The following is a 20339-nucleotide window of genomic DNA, read 5'->3' as shown; positions in this document are numbered from 1 at the left end:
TTGGGCCATTTTCAGCTGTCTTCAGCCTGTTCTGGGCATTTTTGCGTGGGTGGGGGCCATTTTGGTGGCTGCTATGCATGTACACTGGCCATTTGCATGGCCATGAAGATGGCCAGTGTGCATGTATGGCTGCCTCCAAAATGGCTGCCACCAGCACAAAAAGACCCAGAACAGGCTGAAGACAGCTGAAAACAGCCCGAACCGGGTTGAATTGAGACCGGGGGGAGGCTGGTGGGGGGAGGGGAAACCACCAGAGACTCCCCCCATGGCCATGGTGATGAGAGCTGGTCCTGTGGTAGCAAGCATGACGTCCTCACAGCTAAGCAGGGTCTGCCCTGGTTGCATATGAATGAGAGACTTGATGTGTGAACACTGCAAGATATTCCCCTCAGGGGATGAAGCCGCTCTGGGAAGAGCAGGAGGTTTCAAGTTCCTTCCCTGGCTTCTTCAAGATAGGGCTAAGAGAGATTCCTGCCTGCAAGGTTGGAGAAGCCTCTGCCAGTCTGTGAAGACAATACTGAACTAGATAGACCAATGGTCTAACTCGGTATATGGCCGTTTCCTATGTTTCCTATGGTAGTGCCCCCCAGAGGAAATAATGTTCTTAATAAAAAAAATTTCCCCATTAGAATCCCCAGACTGGCTCAAATTCGAGCTGAACCACAGGGCTCTGTTCAGGGGGCAGAGCAGAACATTCCCAGTTCCGTTCGAGTCCAATTTGGACTCAAACCAAACCGGGCGTACTGGTTCCATGCACACCCATATAATAGTCCCCTCACAACCATAGCCAAATTTGTTAGATGCAAGCTTGTGGATGCGATGCACACAGAAAAGAACGGCTTCTTTGCTGCACATAGTGCCCGAGCATAGATTTTCATATGCGCGCTGTGCTGTAATGTCGGATTTAAGTCAAGTCTTTCTCCACCTCAGCTCAAATAAGTGCCTTTCCACTTCAGTGCTTGTAATTCTTCCGAATACCATGGTGCTAATTTTGAAGCTGGTTGGAGAGGACGCTTACGAGAGATTGTGTTAACTGCTCAAGTGAGTTCCTTATTCCATGTCTGCCCCAGAGCATTGACAGAATCATCAGCAGAGCCAACTCAAAACCCTTCTAAGGCTTCTTGGAACCCTACTGGATCCAATGACCTCTTTGGGTGGACCATACCAATATGTCCTTCACCCCCAGAGAGGTGGGTTGTGGTAGTCAGCCCAACCTTAACAAAGTGGTGGTCCATCCATGACAATGGGGAAATCACAAGTGTCGCCACCCACGAAACACTACCCTGACCAGAGCAGAAGACTAAACTGAGCATGTGACCAGCAACGTGTCAGTCCTGAGACCACTTGGGACAGGGCAATAGTTGTCATGGCCACTATGAACTTCTGAACTGTTCATGACAAAGTGGTCCCAAAGTGCAGATTGAACTATAACATTCTAGGAAACATAAAATGTGTGGCATTTGAAGTTATTATTAAGAGAAATGTTGTGAATAATAAAACCCACCCCAATGTTCCCTAGCCCTTTTCTATAGTAAGCGAATCTAAACCCCTTAACCTATACCCCTAAAGAAAAAGTTATATTTACCCTTCTGGCAGCTTGTGGTATAGTCAGGCTTCTCCAAAAAGCATTCAGGAAAAAACTTAAAAATAAGAAACTGAGTAAAGAATTAGCTATTCAGTGAATAGATAAGTCTATAGGAATATAGTAAGTTGTATAGATGAAGTCTGTATCCTTAGGAGAGGATAGAATACTTGAGGCTATTGTTGTGAAGGAGAGAAGGGAAGAGAAAGACAAGATGTTCTAGTAAGAACTAATCAGCCTACTTTCCTTTCACTGTCTCTACAACTGGACTAAATTTGGTTCAAATTGAGGTCCACAAGTTAGATCTCTTGCACCTCAAATGTTCATGCATCCGTCATCTTGGATCGGGGTGGATAACATCATTACAAACTACACCATTCAGGTGTCCCTGTGTGTCACTCACTACAACTGTAGCAAATTTGGTTCAAATCAGTTAGACAGTTCTCAAGATAGTGCACTTGTGCCTCAAAAGTTTACATGTCCATCTTGAATTGGGGTGGATGACATTGTCACAAACTACGCCGTTGAGGTGTCCCTACAGCTGTAGCAAATTTGGTTCAGATTGGTTAAGCGGTTCACAAATTAGCTCACTTGCGCCTCAAAAGTTTATGGTTCCACCATCTTGAATCAGAGTGGATGACAACATTGCAAACTACACCACTGAGGTGTCCCTGTGTATCACTCACTACAACTGTACCTAATTTGGTTCAAATCAGTTAAGACAGTCCACAAGTTAGCCCACTTGAGGCTCAAACGTTCACATGTCCACCATCTTGGATTGGGGGAGATAACATCATCACAAGCTATGCCATTGAGGTGTCCCTAGGTGTCCCTACAGCTGCAGCAAATTTGGTTCAAATAAGTTAAGCGGTTTACAAGTTAGCCCACTTGTGCCTCAAAAGTTTATGCATCTGCCATCTTGAATCGGTGTGGATGACATCATCACAATCTATGCCATTGAAGTGTCACTCAATGCAATTGTACCCAATTTGGTTCAAATTGGTCCAGGCGTTGTGAAGTTGATGGAGGGGGGTGCACACACAGACGGACACATACACAGAATGCTGGGTAATCTCATAAGCCTACTGGAAACTAGGCTAAAAATAGCAATTGAGAGATAAAGCATCTTGGACAGAGAATTCAAGAGGAGAGAAACAAAGGAGAGATGTGCAAGAAAGGAAGTTAAAATATATAGGAACAAAGAGAGGAAATCCATTTTCTTACTGACTTTACATTTTATGCCCCAAAAGTCAAACTTCTCTTCTTTGTACTCTCAGACCCTTGATTGGTTTCCACCTGTTGCACCAGGATTCTCATTGGCTCTTTGGGTTCCCTATTTCTCTTGTCATTAGAAATCTAATATTCTGTGCTGATCATGTCAAACTAGAGCTCATAAAAAATCCAATCCCCCACTTTTGACAGGGCTTCTTTACTCTTCCAGTTAACTGCTATCCTCAGGCCTTGTAATTCTTCTTCATTATTCAATACGGTACCAGGAACCATATACCAACTTGACAAGGCATGGGTCGAATTGGTCTTCCAGTCTCCTCCTCACACACATTCCGAGACCTGTGACTGCCAGAAATATTTACTGCCTTATCTTCAAGCACTCTTTGGCTAAATGGTACCAAATTGTGCATCTCTCTTGCTCAGAGGCCCTTTCTTCCTTCAAGGAAAGTTAACCTAAGTACGGCATCTCTGCTAGAGTCTTTCATAGTACAAAGCAAAATGTTACATTTTCTCTTTGTCTTCATTTGGCTCAGTTTCTGGGCACATGGTTCCTTTTTGGTACAAGCTTCCATAGCCCAGCAGAGTCCAAAACAGCTCCTCATCAACAGAATCATGTGCCCTTAGAGCAGGGGTGGCAAAAATTGGCCCTCCAACTGTTGTTATACTACAAATCCCATCATCCATAGCTACACTTTATTGTGGCTGAGGAAGCTGGGAGTTGTAGTTCAGAAACAGCTGGAGGACCAAGTTTGCCCACCGCTGCCTTAGACCATGCTCTAGGACCCAATATTCACTCTGGGCAGGATAGAAATGTCAGAAATAAATACATCTCTGCAGAGTGCTGTAGAGACTACATGGTTCAACCTTGTCTGCTCTGAGTGGGAAAGGTTCTCCATATTCTCAGGCAGTCTTTTCAGCCCTACTGTTTGAAGTTTTAAATCAGGGACTGAACTGGGAATTTAGGCATGTAATTCCTGTATTCTACAACTGAGCTACGTAACTTCTCTTTAGGGGCTGGCTGATCATCACTATTGGGATCAAATTGTCCTCCAGGTCTGATTGGCTATTTACCAAATATATCTAATTGTATTCATTCTGCACCAACTTTCTGAAGTCTGGATATGAACTAAACTGTGGTGTGGGAATCTGTAGTTGAGGATAAATGGCCTTTGGCTTTGTTGCCACTCTATGATGCTCACCTATCACGGTCAATAGCACCTGTTATATCATTACTTGCTCAAAGGAAGAGGAAACGGGGGGGGGGGGGAGAGAACCAGATGCAAGACACCCACATTTTAAAACACACTTATCTTGACCAAAACAGCAATAATAAAAAGACAAACAAGTATATTCTGTACAAAATATCAATGGCTCAGTAGACTGGCAATTAGATTTGAAGACTTTCACCCTTTACTTAGTAGTTGGAAGCCATTTCAGGTCATTACTGACTCTAAGGCATTATTACATGATCAGTGCCCTGTGAATACCACTGGAGGTTTTCATTAGTGACTGCCGCTAACCCTGCTGAACTCGGAGCGTTTTGCCATTATGCAATACTACCTCTGAGTTTTGCCTTCTTCAACTCTGCTTCTGTGCTGCACAGTGAACCGTATCCCACCCTGCTCTCCAAACTTACATTCAGTTGCCTGTAAGCTTCAAAACGCGCCTGCATTCATTTCTCTTGCAAGATATTCTCGTATTGTTTTGGTTATTCAAATTCAGATTCTGAAATACAAATAAGCTTTTTTAATATTCTAATTTTTGCTGCCAGATGCACACTCAAGAGTGCAAGGGGGGGGCATTGTTTTAGTCTTTTTATTTTGTGTTTTGCTTGATTTGCTAGCTGCTATGGGTTGTACACTCCAATCTGCCATGGGAGTCAATCAGTTAGTGATGTGTGGGTACACAGGATCCAGCTTCAGTGAAGGAAGCTCAAGAAGCTCAATTTCAGGTTCAACAACAAGCCATTCTCATCGGCTGCCCTGCTCTCACAAGTTATTGGATTCCTTTCTGGAGATATATCAAAATCCAAAGCTGAGCAATGTTCACAGGTCCTGTAGCCCTTCTTATTTATTTGGCACATTTCTATACCACCAAAAACAAGTGTCTCATGGCAGTTTACAATGGGTTAAAATGATAACAATAATATAAACAATTAAAAACAAATGATCAAAATTAAAACCACATTTAAAATTCTTTAGATGTTCCAAGTTGGTATAATGAATGCATGAGTGGGTGGCATCCCTGAAACAGACTCTGCTCCTAACCTATGTATACCCATGTAGTATAGAGAGCACCCACACATATGCAGGGCTTTTATACATAAGCCCTACTCTCACAACCAATTGAGCCCATTCTCACAACCAAGAAAAAGGTAGGAGGCAGTATAGCCAAGGATTCATGTTTGTATGAACGCACAGGAATCCCTCCTACTCAGCTCACTCAAATCTGGGTAACCCAGATCCTCTGCCCTGCTCTTAACCTAGGTAGGACAAAAAGTGAGCACTCCTACCAGAATGTTTTGGTCATCTGTGTGCCTTTGCCTTTGATACTTGGTCTCAGGCAGCAGCAGCCATTATTGCAACAGAGTGCTGTGGCTACAGGGGTTGGCATTTGTGAACACCTCCCCAGAAGGAACAGGTATGCAGTCTGGGGTTGTTTCTGGATCCATGCCTCTCCCTGGTGTCCCAGGTTGAGGCAGTGGACAGAAGTGGCTTCTATCCGCTTCAGCTGATAGGCCAGCTGCATCTGTTTCTTGAGATAAATGACCTCAGAACAGCAGTTCATATGCCAGACTAGATTACTGCAATGCACTCTATGTGGGGCTGCCCTTGTGTGTAGTCCGGAAACTACAACTGGTACAGAATGCAGCAGCCAGGTTGGTCTCTGGGTCATTTTGGAGACCATATTATTCCTGTATTGAAAGAGCTATACTGGCTGCTGATAAATTTCCGGGCAAAATAAAAGGTGCTGGTTGTAACCTATATAGCCCTAAACAGCTTGGGCCCTGGTTATTTAAGAGAATGTCTTCTTCATTATGAACCCTACCACCCATTGAGATAATCAGGAGAGATGCATTTGCCACTGGCTCATCTGGTGACTACTTGGGAATGGGTATTCTCCGCTGCTGCCCCAAAGCTTTGGAATGCGTTCCCTGTTGAAATAAGAGTCTCCCCATCTCTGAAAACGTTTTTAAAGTCTTTAAAGACGCATCTATTCACCCAGGCTTTTAATTAAATATTGTTTTAACAGTTTTAACATGTTGTTTTAAAATTTAAATTGTTGTAATGTTTTAATTTTTACTGTATCATTTATTTTGTTTTAACTAATGTTTTAGGTTTTCTGTTTGTTTGCTTGTTGTAAACTGCCCAGAGACGTGAGTTTTGAGCGGTATAAAAATATGTTAAAAGAAAGAAAGAAATGTGCTGCTCTGCAAGGCACACTCAATAATCCTTTGTAATGCCTTCATTAAGGCTGATCCTGCCTCCTGCCCCTTTGTGGCCAATCAGGGGACAGCTGATGATGTAATGACAGTTCCTGGCCAAGCCTCTGGAGATCTGTGCTTCCCACCACCATTTAATGATCATCTGGGGGAAGATTAAGTTTGCCGCAGCCTTCCCCCAACAGCCCACCCTCCCCACCTCCTGGTTGTGTGCATAGCCTTAATATGTTCAGCACATGCACAGCAGTACATTTCCTATCTGTATTCTGCATTTGAGAGGGCCTGTACACAGCTTCACTTTTAAATTGAACATTTATACAGTGGCTGACATTCTGCTAATGGAACAACAGTGTGATAGGAAATGCACTGGTGTAGTACCAGTGCTTCTGAAGTGTTTCAGATTAACACTACACTAGTACTAGCATTTGTGGGGATTTAAAAGGACCTTCCTTTCTCCTGGAAGCCCTTTGTGTCACACAAAAATATGTCCCTGAGGGCACTGCAACCTTCAGGGATGTATTTTCAGGAGGCACAAAGTACTTCCTGTGGAAGGGGAAGTTGTCATATTTGTTTCCTGATCATGCAGAGAGCCTTCTGTGAATACTGTGGTATATGCAGGGTTTTTCGACAGCTATTCTAATGACTATGTGTAGGTTAGGATGAAGCCTGTAACCTTCCCCTTATATGCATCATTATACCAATTTAGAATATGTGGAAGGCTGGCTTTTGAAGATCAGGATTAAGCTGATTAAGTCAAGGTGACGACTTCTTGAGAAACTATAATTCAGTTGTTAACATTTTTCTGGGGCATTTATGCCTCCATACCTTCAGGGTAGATCAGGGTCTTGCTCTGAGAGCACTTTGCTGAAGCTAACAGGTTTAGATCTGGCCAGTGCTGGGATAGGTGCAAGATACCCCATGCAAGATACCTTGATCTTCATGACAACAGAAAGATGGGTTAATAATGTATTATATACACAAATACATTACAAAAATCTAATCAGACAAGCATAAAGTACACTTTCAGTGGGAGAAGCTGCCTAAAATTAATTAACTTTATGTCCTCTGGGTTGCTGAAGGATCCAAAGTGGTCTTTCAGCCAGGAAGATGGATTCTGATCAGATGAATCTGACCCAGATCGGATTAGTTTTTATCAATGTGATGGTATCATGTGTTGGACTATTCTGAGCCCAATTTGTGCCCAAAATTCCTAATAGGTCACCTACAGCTGCTTGCAATTCATTTCCAGGACCTTCTGTCCTGGAAATCCTGTCCTCGGGCACAATTCAGCAGATATTGTTTGAAATTAACCTGTAGCTAACCTAATCACGACAAGTTCTATTGATTTCAATGGCACATAAGCTCTATTTAGTGTACAGTGGGTACAGTCTACTTGGGCACAGGGGGGAAGGATTATGTAGTACCTAATCCTGCCCCTCTGCCAGTACACTCCACAGCTACCCCCGGCTTTCCTTGAATACAGCATCTGCTTGCAGAAGTAAATGCTTTGCCCAGGGAGAGTTCTTTCTGTGATCTGGTATGCTGGCCACCCATTGTTCTAGATCATGGGGAGTAGTGTTGGCATCTGATCGTGGGGATCTGGATACAGTGTTGGCTTCAGCAGACAAATGCTGCACTCAGGAAAAGCAGGGGGCTTGACTACAGAATGTGCTAACATGTGGGCAGAGCTAGCCCGAGCATTCCCTTTCGCCTTGTACCTGCTTACATTATTCAGGGTACGATGACCGCTGAACAAGGATACAGTCACAGCTACCTTTTTTCTGGATTGTGTCTGTAATCTCTTGCACTTGTCTCCAATCTATCGCTTGCATCTTGGAGACCTTCTTCAAGCTTCTTCTGTGACCCACTGGTGAGGTTTTTACCTGCTTGAATGGAGTTACTGTTTTAGGGCTTGCCCATGTGAAATGGTGCACCACAGACTGCTCAAAACCTACGGCGGCTTGGCTGAACCAACTTTATCCAGACCTGTTTCATATAAACACGAAAAGCCACTACAAGCCAACTTTCCCCCTTCCATATCCACATGGTAAACAACTTTCCACAAATGCCCCTATATGATAGTGCAAGGTGTCATCATCTGTGATTATTTTCTAGCATTTTTCAGGATGTGGAAACCAGCCATTTTAACATATGGACCCATTCTGTGGAGGACATATGGTGCCTATTTTCTATGACTATATCTTTACGCTTCTTTCTCTATTCTTCCCTATGGCACCTCCAGGTTCTGAGGTCTGCTAAAATACTGGGGGAAAGCAAGTTTGACCTCTAGGAAATTTATGGACAAAAACATGCGTTAGGGCTGTTCACACAAGCAGCCCTACCCAGGCTTGGGTAGCTTTACCTGGGTAGAGCTGCTTGTTTGAAGCACCGGAATCGAGGCCCATCCAATTAGCCTGGGATTTTTGCCTCGGTTTTTACCCAGGTAGAAGGGCAATACCCAAGTCTGGGGTCATGTGTGTGCTCTAAGTGCCTAGTGTGTCCAGCCTGAGGGGAAATCCCTCAAAGCACCGTCTGCCTCATGCAGTGTGTTTAGGGATATCCAGAGGCCGGGCTGCATTTCCTGGCCTCCTGAAATCTGCACTGCCCAGAGAAGCACGGATTGCGTGGGCATGTGAGCCTAGTGCTGCACACAAGGATCCAGATCGCTGGGGGGGAAGGTAAGATCGATCCTGCCTTCCCCCCGCACCTTCTCCTCTGGGCTGAAATGGTCATGAGAACGACCTTTCTTTGTTGCAGAATATAGTAGAACACGCTCACAGAACATTGTAGAATGAGGTATTCTTCTTTTAACGAGTTACCAGCTGAAATGCCAATAAATTATAAAACCCTCTTCATTGTCAAAATCAGAGTTTTTAGCCTTCCTAGAAAACCACCCTAGCATCTAACGGAATGTTGCCCACCACCCAATTCCTTGAGGCAATACACTGAAGGCTGTTTGTTGCCATTTCACTTTGGTCTTTCTGGGGGAATTCCATTTTAAGTAGAAAGGTATTGCTGTACCTACTGAACGAGCAGTGGTTTGATTTAAGATGAGATATCATTCACAAAGCCATTGACGTCTCCATTTCTTTTTTCAGTGTCATTGCATTTTTGCATATTCCCTTCTTGTTTCTCTTGTAATCTGTCAGTATGCCACCTTAAATTCACCCACCGCTAAGCAAGGGTCTAAATTGTTCAAATGCAATTATACCTCCGATTTATTATTGTGAACTCAGGATGGAACATGGCAGTCTTTCGAATAGCACTACATGGAATTAGAAGTTTGATGGACCACTAGGATGATGGACCACTAGGATGAAACTGGCCTATTCCCCCCCCCCCAAAAAAAAATTGTTGTAGACTACAGGGTAGTTTATTATTATTAGGTAGTTGAGCCATGTCACCTTAAGTGAAGCAGTGGGGAAATGCTTGACTAACAAGCAGGAGGTTGCTGGTTCTGGTACTATATCGGGCAGCAGCGATATGAGAAGATGCTGAAAGGCATTATCTCATACTGCACGGGAAGAAGCAATGGTAAACCCCTCCTGTATTCTACCAAAAAACCCCACAGGGCTCTGTGGGCGCAAGGAGTCAAAATCGACTTGATGGCACACTTTACCTTTAGTTGAGCCACACCCATGCATCTTAAGTGTGGTAAATTATGTCATGTTAGAACAGAGATGGCAGTTGGATATACTGTACAGCCAGTGGCTTTAAATTTAGTTTAGAGACCTAACAGAATGCAGAGATAGCACAACCAAAGTCACCCCTAAACATAATCAGACCTAGTTACAATTATGTAAGTATCTGGCCTTTATTTTTAAAAAATTGGGTGCGGTCAAATCAGTAAGTTAATTATTACATAATGATATGCTTGATATAAGGATTATGTGGACTATTACATATAGTATTTACATACTTTTGAGAACACCATGGGAGTTAATAAATAGCTTGAGGGTCCTTGGCTGACAAGGAAGACACCTGGATGACTCACCAGCCCTACACTAAAATGGAATCTTGGTAAACTATCTCAATAAATTAGCTTAATGAGTCTGTGTTCGATGGATATATTACTACTCTCTTTCACCATTCTCACACTAGTAACAACCTTCTCCAGAATACCTTTTTAACCATATGATTCGGTTGAGATGAGAACAAATAACTTCTTATTGGTCTTTTCATCTCAAAAAATGGTTATGAATGGAGCTACTGAAAGATAAAACAGAGAAGCAGAAGTCCATCCCAGGATGTCTCTCCTGCTGGGCTGTACAATTTTGGACCCACAGGCTGAGGACTGCTTGAATGCTCTCCAACATAATGCTCCCTACGCATCAAGGAGAAGGCTGGAAGCTAGCCATTCCTCTGATGTGCCAGTTCTGTATGTTTAAGGTGACATTATGATCTTGTGGGGAGCACTCAAATGAATCCTTCCTCTGCAGTCTGAAATGGTATAGCCCAGAAACACATCCATCACAAAGAGCTTTTGCTCACCTGCTTTAGTTCTACAACATTTCAAAATATGGGGATTCACGATCAGGAGATGCACTGGAGCATTCATACAAGCTAATTCAGCCCTCCAAACTTCCCAGACAAGCCAACTGGTTACAATTAAGATTAACCACACTTAAAAAAAAAAAAAAAAGCCAACTGGTTATAGGAACATAGGAAGCTGCCATATACTGAGTCAGACCATAGGTCAATCTAGCTCAGTATTGTCTACACAGACTGGCAGCGGCTTCTCCAAGGTTGCAGGCAGGAATCTCTCTCAGCCCTATCTTGGAGATGCTGCCAGGGAGGGAACCTGGAACCTTCTGCTCTTCCCAGAGCGGCTCCATCCCCTGAGGGGAATATCTTACAGTGCTCACACATCAGGTCTCCCATTCATATGCAACTAGGGCAGACCCTGCTTAGCTAAGGGGACAAGTCATGCTTGCTACCACAAGACCAGCTCTTATGATTCACCATACTAAAAATGATTGTGTGAATTGGCCCATATTGGGCATATGGTGCTTCCCCCTGCCATGCCAAAGAACAGAGATTAGATTGACAGGTTTCCCAGCACAGCTAGATGATTGGAGGAAAATAAAATAGACATTTGTTAATCGGTCTAGGAAATGAAGCTCTCAAGAGAGCAGAAGGCACTGGTGTTAGCCCCACATGCCATCATCGTACCTGTTGGTTAAGCGAGAGCTCAATTTTCAGAGCGATTGCCTTTGGCAGCTTCCTTAAGATCCTTGTGCTTCACCAAATGAATCAGCTTCACGATTCTCTTGTCTGTGCTTCACCCTCCCACTTAGAATTGCCACATGTTCCCCTGATCTGATGAATCTCCTCTCACCACCAAACTGAACCCACTCTGTTCTCTCCACACAGAACGTGCCTGCGAAGCTACATATTCATGCTTGTACTTTGGGTATTATTAGAAATGCAAATAGACCTTGAAATGCTGCATTGGGTGCATAAAGCTAGCCTCTTTCCAAACATAGAATTTTTCTGGTCCTTTCCAAGCAACGCTTTGGACTCGATGCAGACTCGATGCGGAGTCTCGTTGTTGACTCGGACTGTTTTAATTTGAGCCAGAGCTTATTAGAGTTCTGCTCTTGATCCTGTTGTGAATGCCAAAGATTAGCTCTGTAAGATGTGCAGAATCGTAATGCTCAGAGTGCTGAACTGGTTGAGATGGTGAAAGCCCTGCTGCCACTTAAAAAAGCAACAATATTTCTAGATCTGTGCTCTCTCCCCAACCACTTTATAAAATCTTAGACAAATTCATGGAGAATAGGTCTACAAACCCCTATTTGTCATGATGGCTATGTGGAACCTCCATGATTGGATACAGCATGACACTGAATACCAGTTGCTATTCGCAACAGAGGATTCTTGGGCTTCCTGAAAGCATCTGGTAGGCTTATGTGGAAAGCAAAAAGCTGGACTGGATGGTAGGGATGTGCAAAAAATTTCGGGCACAGAACGATCTGTGCCCGAAACGAACAATTTCGGGTGATTCGGGGCCGAACCGAATCACCCCCGATGTCCCCCGAATTTTTTCGGACATGAGCCGAATCACCCGAATTTCGGGCAAAAAAAATTCGGGTGATTCGGTTCATGGTTGATTTTTGGCGATTTTTTAAAGTTTTAGTGACTTTGGGGCAGTTCGGGGGCATATCATGGGATTTGGGCAAAAGGAGTGGGGTGGGGTGGTAGTGCCTAATGGGTGCAGGCTACCACCCCAATTTCAGGGGGATTGGGCAAAGGGCTGATTTTTGGTAAATTTCTGAACATTTCATGTCTTTGGGGCAGATTGGGGCATATTGGGGCAGAAAGTGGGGCCTGGGGCAGAATAGTGGTGTGGGTTGGTAGTGCCTAATGGGTGCAGGCTACCACCCCAATTTCAGGGGGTTTGGACAAAGGGGTGATTTTTTGAGAATTTTTGAAGTTTTGGTGACTTTGGGGCAGTTTGGGGGCAGAAAGTGGATCTGCCCCAAAAGAGTGGGGTGGGGTGGTAGTGCCTAATGGGTGGAGGCTACCACACCAATTTCAGGGGGATTGGGCAGAGGGCTGATTTTTTGAGAATTTTTGAAGTTTGGGTGTCTTTGGGGCAGATTGGGGGCAGAAAGTGGATCTGCCCCAAAGGAGTGGGGTGGGCTGGTAGATAGTGCCTGATGGCTGGAGGCTACCACCCATCCCCAATTTAAGAGTGATTGGGCAGAGGGGTGAATTATGGTGAATTTATTTGTATGAGGTTTGTCTTCATAAGGTGAAGTGTGCTAAAGTGATTACTTCCTCATATTATTCATAGTAAAGGAAAGTGTGAAAAAGTGAAAGTGGGGTCATGAGAGTTGTTTAATTGAAAAAAATCTCATTTGCTATGATAGAATGAGAATTCACACCTCAGAAGTTTTTTCTGAGGTGTGAATTCTCATTCTATCATAGCAAATGAGATTTTTTTCAATTAAACAACTCTCATGACCCCACTTTCACATTTTCACACTTTCCTTTACTATGAATAATATGAGGAAGTAATCACTTTAGCACACTTCACCTTATGAAGACAAACCTCATACAAATAAATTCACCATAATTCACCCCTCTGCCCAATCACTCTTAAATTGGGGATGGGTGGTAGCCTCCAGCCATCAGGCACTATCTACCAGCCCACCCCACTCCTTTGGGGCAGATCCACTTTCTGCCCCCAATCTGCCCCAAAGACACCCAAACTTCAAAAATTCTCAAAAAATCAGCCCTCTGCCCAATCCCCCTGAAATTAGTGTGGTAGCCTCCACCCATTAGGCACTACCACCCCACCCCACTCTTTTGGGGCAGATCCACTTTCTGCCCCCAAACTGCCCCAAAGTCACCAAAACTTCAAAAATTCTCAAAAAATCACCCCTTTGTCCAAACCCCCTGAAATTGGGGTGGTAGCCTGCACCCATTAGGCACTACCAACCCACACCACTATTCTGCCCCAGGCCCCACTTTCTGCCCCAATATGCCCCAATCTGCCCCAAAGACATGAAATGTTCAGAAATTTACCAAAAATCAGCCCTTTGCCCAATCCCCCTGAAATTGGGGTGGTAGCCTGCACCCATTAGGCACTACCACCCCACCCCACTCCTTTTGCCCAAATCCCATGATATGCCCCCGAACTGCCCCAAAGTCACTAAAACTTTAAAAATTCACAAAAAATCAGGACTTTGCCCAATCCCCCTGAAATTGGGGTGGTAGACTCTACCCATTGGGAACTACCACCCCACCCCAAAATTTTGCCCCTGGGCCCCTTTTTACCCCCTCGAATCGATTCAGATTCGGATTCGGATTAAATCCGAATCCGAACCGAATCAAGGGTGATTCGGGTGACCCAGATTCGGGCACAAAACAGAACGGGGGTTATTCGGCTCGGGTCCGAGCCGAATCACCCGAAAATCCGAATTGCACACCCCTACTGGATGGACCTTTTTGATTTAGCAGAACAAAATATGCAAGAAGCTCCTCTTATGTCCTTAGATGAAGTGTGCAACCTGAAAATGATCTCATGCTGTCTCTGAACTTGTTGGGTGATCTGCGTGAATGGCAGTGGCTTGGGGCGGTGAGCTCCTTGCCAGTCTTGGGGCCTTGCCCAATGGCTAATCCTTGCCACCTTCAAGAGCTGGCCCTGCAGCAACCTTTCCCCCCCTCTTCAGTTGCCTCCATCACTTGGTGGTAGCTTCCCCATACCTTTCATAAGGGATGGGAAAAGAGAATTTGAGGAACATTTAACAAAAACTTTAAATACACCAGAAGCAGGAAACCTGCCAGGGAGGCAGTTCGACCTTTAGATGATAAGGGAGTGAAAAGGATAATTAAGGAGGATATGGAGACTGAAGAGACGCTAAACGAGTTCTTTTAATGTCATAGGAACATAGGAAGATGCTGTATACTGAGTCAGACCATTGGTCTATCTAGCTCAGTATTGTCTACACAGACTGGCAGCGGCTTCTCCAAGGTTGCAGGCAGGAATCTCTCTGAGCCCTATCTCTGAGCCCTATCTTGGAGAAGCCAGGGAGGGAACCTGGAACCTTCTGCTCTTCCCAGAGAGGCTCCATCCCCTGAGGGGAATATGTTACAGTGCTCACATGTGGTCTTCCATTCAAATGCAACCAGGGCGGACCCTGCTTAGCTAGGGGGACAGGTCATGCTTGCTACCACAAGACCAGCTCTCTTCTCCTTTGCGATCATCACAACAGAGGATACTGAGCATATACCTGTGTCTGAACCGAGCTTCTGAGGAACATCGGCTAAAGAACTGAGTCAAAATATGACATTCTAAACTGTCTGGAAAAATTAAAAATTAACAAATCGCCAGGACCAGATGGCATCTACTTGAGATTTCTTAAAGAACTCAAATGTGAAATTGCTGATCTCCTTGCAAAAATATGTAACTTATCCCTACAAGCAGGCTTTGAACCAGAAGACTGGAAAGTAGCCAATGTAACACCAATTTTCAAAAAGGGATCCAGGGAGGATCCAAGAAATTACAGGCTGGTTAGCTTAATGCCTTTTCCAGGCAAATTGATGTAAAGCATTCTTAAAGATAAAATTGTTAAGCATATAGAAAAACAGGCCCTGCTGAAGGAGAACCAGCATGGCTTCAGCAAAGGTAAATCTTGCCACACCAACCTTTTGAAGTTCTTTGAGAGTGTCAATGGGCATTTGGATGCTGGCAATATAGTCAACATACTATACTAGGACTTTCAAAAAGCTTTTGACAAAGTCCCTCATCAAAGACTCTTGAGAAAACTGAGCAGACATAGGATAAGAGGGCAGGTTCATGTGTGGACTGGTAACTGGTTGAAGGACAGGAAACAGAGGGCAGGTATAAATGGACAGCTCTCTAAATGAAGGGAAGCAAGAAGTGGGGTCCCCCAGGCTTCTGTACTGGGACCAGTGCTTTTTAATTTATTCATAAATGATCTAGAAGTTGGGGTAAGCAGTGAGGTGGCCAAATTTGCAGGGGACACCAAACTATTTAGGGTAGTGAAATTCAAAACAGATTGTGAGGGGCTCCAGAAGGATCTCTCCAGATTGGGGGAGTGGGCAACAAAGTGGCAAATGCATTTCAGTGTTAGGAAGTGTAAAGTGAATGCATATTGGGGCAAAAAACCCCAACTTCACATATACGCTGATGGGATCTGAGCTGTCGGTGACTGACCAGGAGAGAGATATTGAGGTTGTGGTGGACAGCTCATTGAAAGTGTTGACTCAGTGCATGGCAGCTGTGAAAAAGGCCAGTTCCATGCTTGGAATCATAAGGAAGGGGTTTGAAAATAAAACTAATATCATAATGCCCTTATACAAAGCTATGCTGCAGCCACATTTGGAGTACTGTGTACTATACAGTTTTGGTCACCATATCTTAAGAAGGACATTGTAGAACTGGAAAATGTGCAGAAGAGGGCAACCAAGATGATCAGGGGCCTAGAGCACCTTCTTTATGAGGCAAGGCTACAACACTTGGAGCTTTTTAGTTTAGAAAAAAAAGACGACTGAGTTTTAGTTTAGAAAAAAAGATGACATGATAGAGGTCTATAAAACTTATACATGGCGTGGAGAGAGTTGATAGAGAGAATTTTTCCTCCTTCTCGCATAAAAATAGAACCAGGGGTCATCCCATGGAACTGATTGCCAAGAAATTTAGGATTTACAAAAGGAAGTACTTTTTCACACAATGCATAATTAACCTATGGAATTCTCTGCCACAAGATTTGGTGACAGCCACCATCCTGAATGGCTTTAAGAAGCGCTTAGATAAATTCATGGAGGACAAGTCTATCGACAGGTAGTCTAAGGGCTATCCTAAGAGGCAAGATGCCTCTAAATAACAGTTGCAGGGGAGCAACAGCAGGAGAGAGGGTATGCCCTCATCTTTTGCCTGTGGGCTTCCTACAAACATCTGGTGGGCCACTGTGTGAAAACAAGATCAGGGGCGTAGCAAGGTTGGAGTGGGCCCAGAGACAAGATTTTAAAATGCCCTCCCCCCCCCATAACTGAATCTCAGCTTATGAAGTAAAGAAATCTTAAATGAGGCTGAATAGTGGTAACAAGAAGCATCGATATCTATACCTATATCTGAATAACTTGTGTGCCACAATAGAACATCATCCTAAATTATGTTTTAAAAGGTTAATGGTACTAGAGAAAGACATGCTGTTCTGGTAGCTCCTGGTCTTAACACTCACATCAATTTCAGAGGATGAATACAACTGAAGGAAGCCCGGGCGCTGGGTGTGTGGTTGGGGGAGTCAGTCATGTGACTTGCCTCGGGGGGGGGGGGGCAGTGGGCCCCCAGACAACTGTCTCCCCTTGCCCTATTATAGTTGCTCCCCTGAACAAGATGCTGGACTAGATAGGCCTTGGGCCTGATCCAGCTGAGCTGTTCTTATGTTCATTCTGATATCTCCCAAGGAAGCATCAAGGGAGGGCTGTCAGAAAAGGCAATGAACTGATTTTACATAGCAAGTGGAAGTGAGCATTAAATGACTGCATTAATGGAACTGCAGTGAGGCTAAAGGTGGTCCCCAGAGGAAACGTGATGCTCTGGTGATGTTCTCGGAAAGGGGTGCTTTCTGGGCAGATTCCCTTGTCAGGTTTGTGCAAAAATGTGCCCAAAGGTGTGGCTGTAGAAGGCTGTTTCAGACAAGAGCATCTTTATCATTAAGAGGAGAGACCGAAGAATGGATGTAAAATTGGAGGGTGGGGGGGGGGAGAGACTGCATCCAGTAATATGTATGCTTCCCTGATCATTTAATTTTGATTGGGGTCAGTACTGCTTATTTAATTCTATTTGTTTTTTGGAAAGCCAAGGTAAGCTTCAGGCCTCATAACCAGTTCTCTCTGTTGCGCTTAAAGGCAACAAAAAGTGAAATAAAAATAGTGTAAATTGATCAGTTTATAAATAATTTTAAAACAACAAGAAGAGACAGGGGGAAAGACCGGGTGGGAAGACAGTACAGCAAAGATTAGCTTAAAAAGTCATAATGACTTCTCTGTTCGTAACGACAATAATAAAACATTTGAAGGTCAGCATTTTATATATTTAGACATCTGTTCCACAAAGAGCATGTTTGCTCTAGTGCTACGTTTGTTTCCTAATTTTCCAATCTAAGCTATTTCACTTCTGTCACTGTTTTGTATAGGTTTTTAAAACTTTTAAACAGAGATATATTATAATTATATTTAATATAAACATATTATATTAAAGGAGAGGAGAGCTGGTCTAGAAGCGGAGAGCTGGTCGTTTGGTAGCAAGCATGACTTGTCCCCTTAGCTAAGCAGGGTCCACCCTGGTTGCATATGAATGGGAGACTAGAAGTGTGAGCACTGTCAGATATTCCCCTCGGAGGATGGAGACGTTCTGGGAAGAGCATCTAGGTACCATGTTCCCTCCCTGGCATCTCCAAGACAGGGCTGAGAGATTCCTGCCTGCAAGGTTGGAGAAGCCGTTGCCAGTCTGTGAAGACAATACTGAGCTAGATAGACCAATGGTCTGACTCAGTATATGGCAGCTTCCTATGTGTCCTTTTTGTATTTTAATTATTTTGTAAACCACTTTGGTATTATTTTTAATGAAAAGAGAGATGGTCTTGTGGTAGCAAACATGACCTATCCCCTTTGTTAAGCAGATATTCCCCACAGGTGATGGGGCCGCTCTTTCTGCTTGCATGCAGAAGGTTCCATGTTCCCTCCCCGGCATCTCCATACTGAGCTAGATGAACCAAGGGTCTGACTTGCTATATGGCCCCTTCCTATGTCCCTAAATCAAACAATAAATAAATAAATTTATTTATTTCCCTGTATTGCAAAGGCTCCATTGTTTTGCCATGAATATTTTTTATGAGATTAAATATGAACAAAATGCTCGGGAAAGAAAGTGCATGGAGAAGCTTCTCAATCTCTGCATTGACCTCTGTCAGGGATTTCCATGGGGTGTGCTTGTGTGCTGTGCATGATACAGTATAAGCAACAGCAAACAGCACCATGTACTAAAGACAGGCAACTGGTTTCCCAGGGTTCTGATCTGTTCTCCAAGGACTTATTCTCTGGCCCTGGGATAGAGTTTCAAGGTGAGGACCTCCTCCCTTATTACCCAATTCATTTGCTTTCTCCCAAGCCAAAACCAAACCAAGGACTTGTAAATCCCTCCCTCAACCCACGATCACTAAGTAAGAACAACAGCAGAGACTTGGTCAGAGTTCTCCCCTTCAGCCCCTCAACCGCCGACACATGCCAATGGGAATGAGCAGCTCAGGTGTACAAAAAGTCTACCCCAACTTCTGGTTTCGTTCAAAGGGGGAAGGGAGGGGTTAAACAGTCCTGCTGCCCCTGCCCCTGCTGCACCTGCACTGGTGCCAGTGGGAGCTAGGAGAAAACAGCTTCCATTGGGAGGGAGAGGGGGTTATCCAGATCAGGGCCAGAGGCAGGGGGGAGGGTTAAAATCCCTCTCCCCTTGTGATGCGGCTCCAATCCTGATCTCCCTCCCCGTGGTTGCTTCATCCCTTAGGTAAAGCAAACGCACCCTGCCAAACTATGCATTTCAGTGTAACATGTAGTTTGGCCCTTATAGTAAGCAGAGCCCAGGCTGCTATAGCACTTCAGCCCCTGATCCAGTTCAACAGACAGTCTCTGTTAAAAACAGAATTGCCAGCCCAGGGTCAGACATACGCTGCCTTAATTTCACCCAGAACAACTACCTCCATGCTCATAACCAATAACACAGGTAACATGTTCTAGGTAGCATAACCAACAACATAGGTAGTCTCCTCATTTCCCATAAGCATGCATTGCAAGGGTGGGGGAAAGAACCCACCATTTCAGCACTCTTCTGCTTCCAGACGGACAGAGGGTTTTTCAGGTACCAGGCATGCTGGCTCAGCAGACCAGGAACCAAGAGATGGTGCAGTTGCTAAGGATGACCCCTGTCCCTGTCCACTCCACCCATACACACTTCCATGTTAGTGCATTAGTGCCAGAGTGCTAAACTGGCATGCTACTGGCTCTGGACACAGACTAGGAGGTAAAGGCTCCTTCTTGACCCAACAGGTAAAGAAAGAGTGTTAAGTACCCAATTCAGACTGAGTAATCATGACCCTGGGATTGTAGAAAGCGAATAATTATCGGATGCTATTCACAATTGTTTAGGGGGTCAGAGGATTCTTCTGATGATGATTCATCAGAATCTTCCTGGTTTTTCACAGAGAGGGTTCGGAGCGAAGCCAGCAAGGATGCCAGGAGCACCTTGTCCTTCCTGTTGGAAGGGCAGTTCCTAGGAGACCCTTACCAGGGATCATTCGAATCAGTCCAATATAGTGTCTAGAGAGTGTTTGTGACAGGGAAGCTCCCTGGCCATCCTGGAGCAAGCAGCTTTTCTCTCAGTCCAAAAGCTACTCTACAGGTTTGTTGTGAGGATGAAATGCCCATTATTTTTTTTAAAACCCACAATTCCCCCTAGATCCTGCCCCCGCATCTTCGAAGAGGGCGGCGAACCTGCCCAGCCGCGCCCGCGCCATACGGCTCAAGCCCAGGCTCTCGTCAGCGACGGGGTGTTTCTGC

This window comes from Hemicordylus capensis, chromosome 3 (assembly GCF_027244095.1).
Source record: "Hemicordylus capensis ecotype Gifberg chromosome 3, rHemCap1.1.pri, whole genome shotgun sequence".
Taxonomy (NCBI): domain Eukaryota; kingdom Metazoa; phylum Chordata; class Lepidosauria; order Squamata; family Cordylidae; genus Hemicordylus; species Hemicordylus capensis.
Note: the sequence above shows the minus strand (reverse complement) of the source record.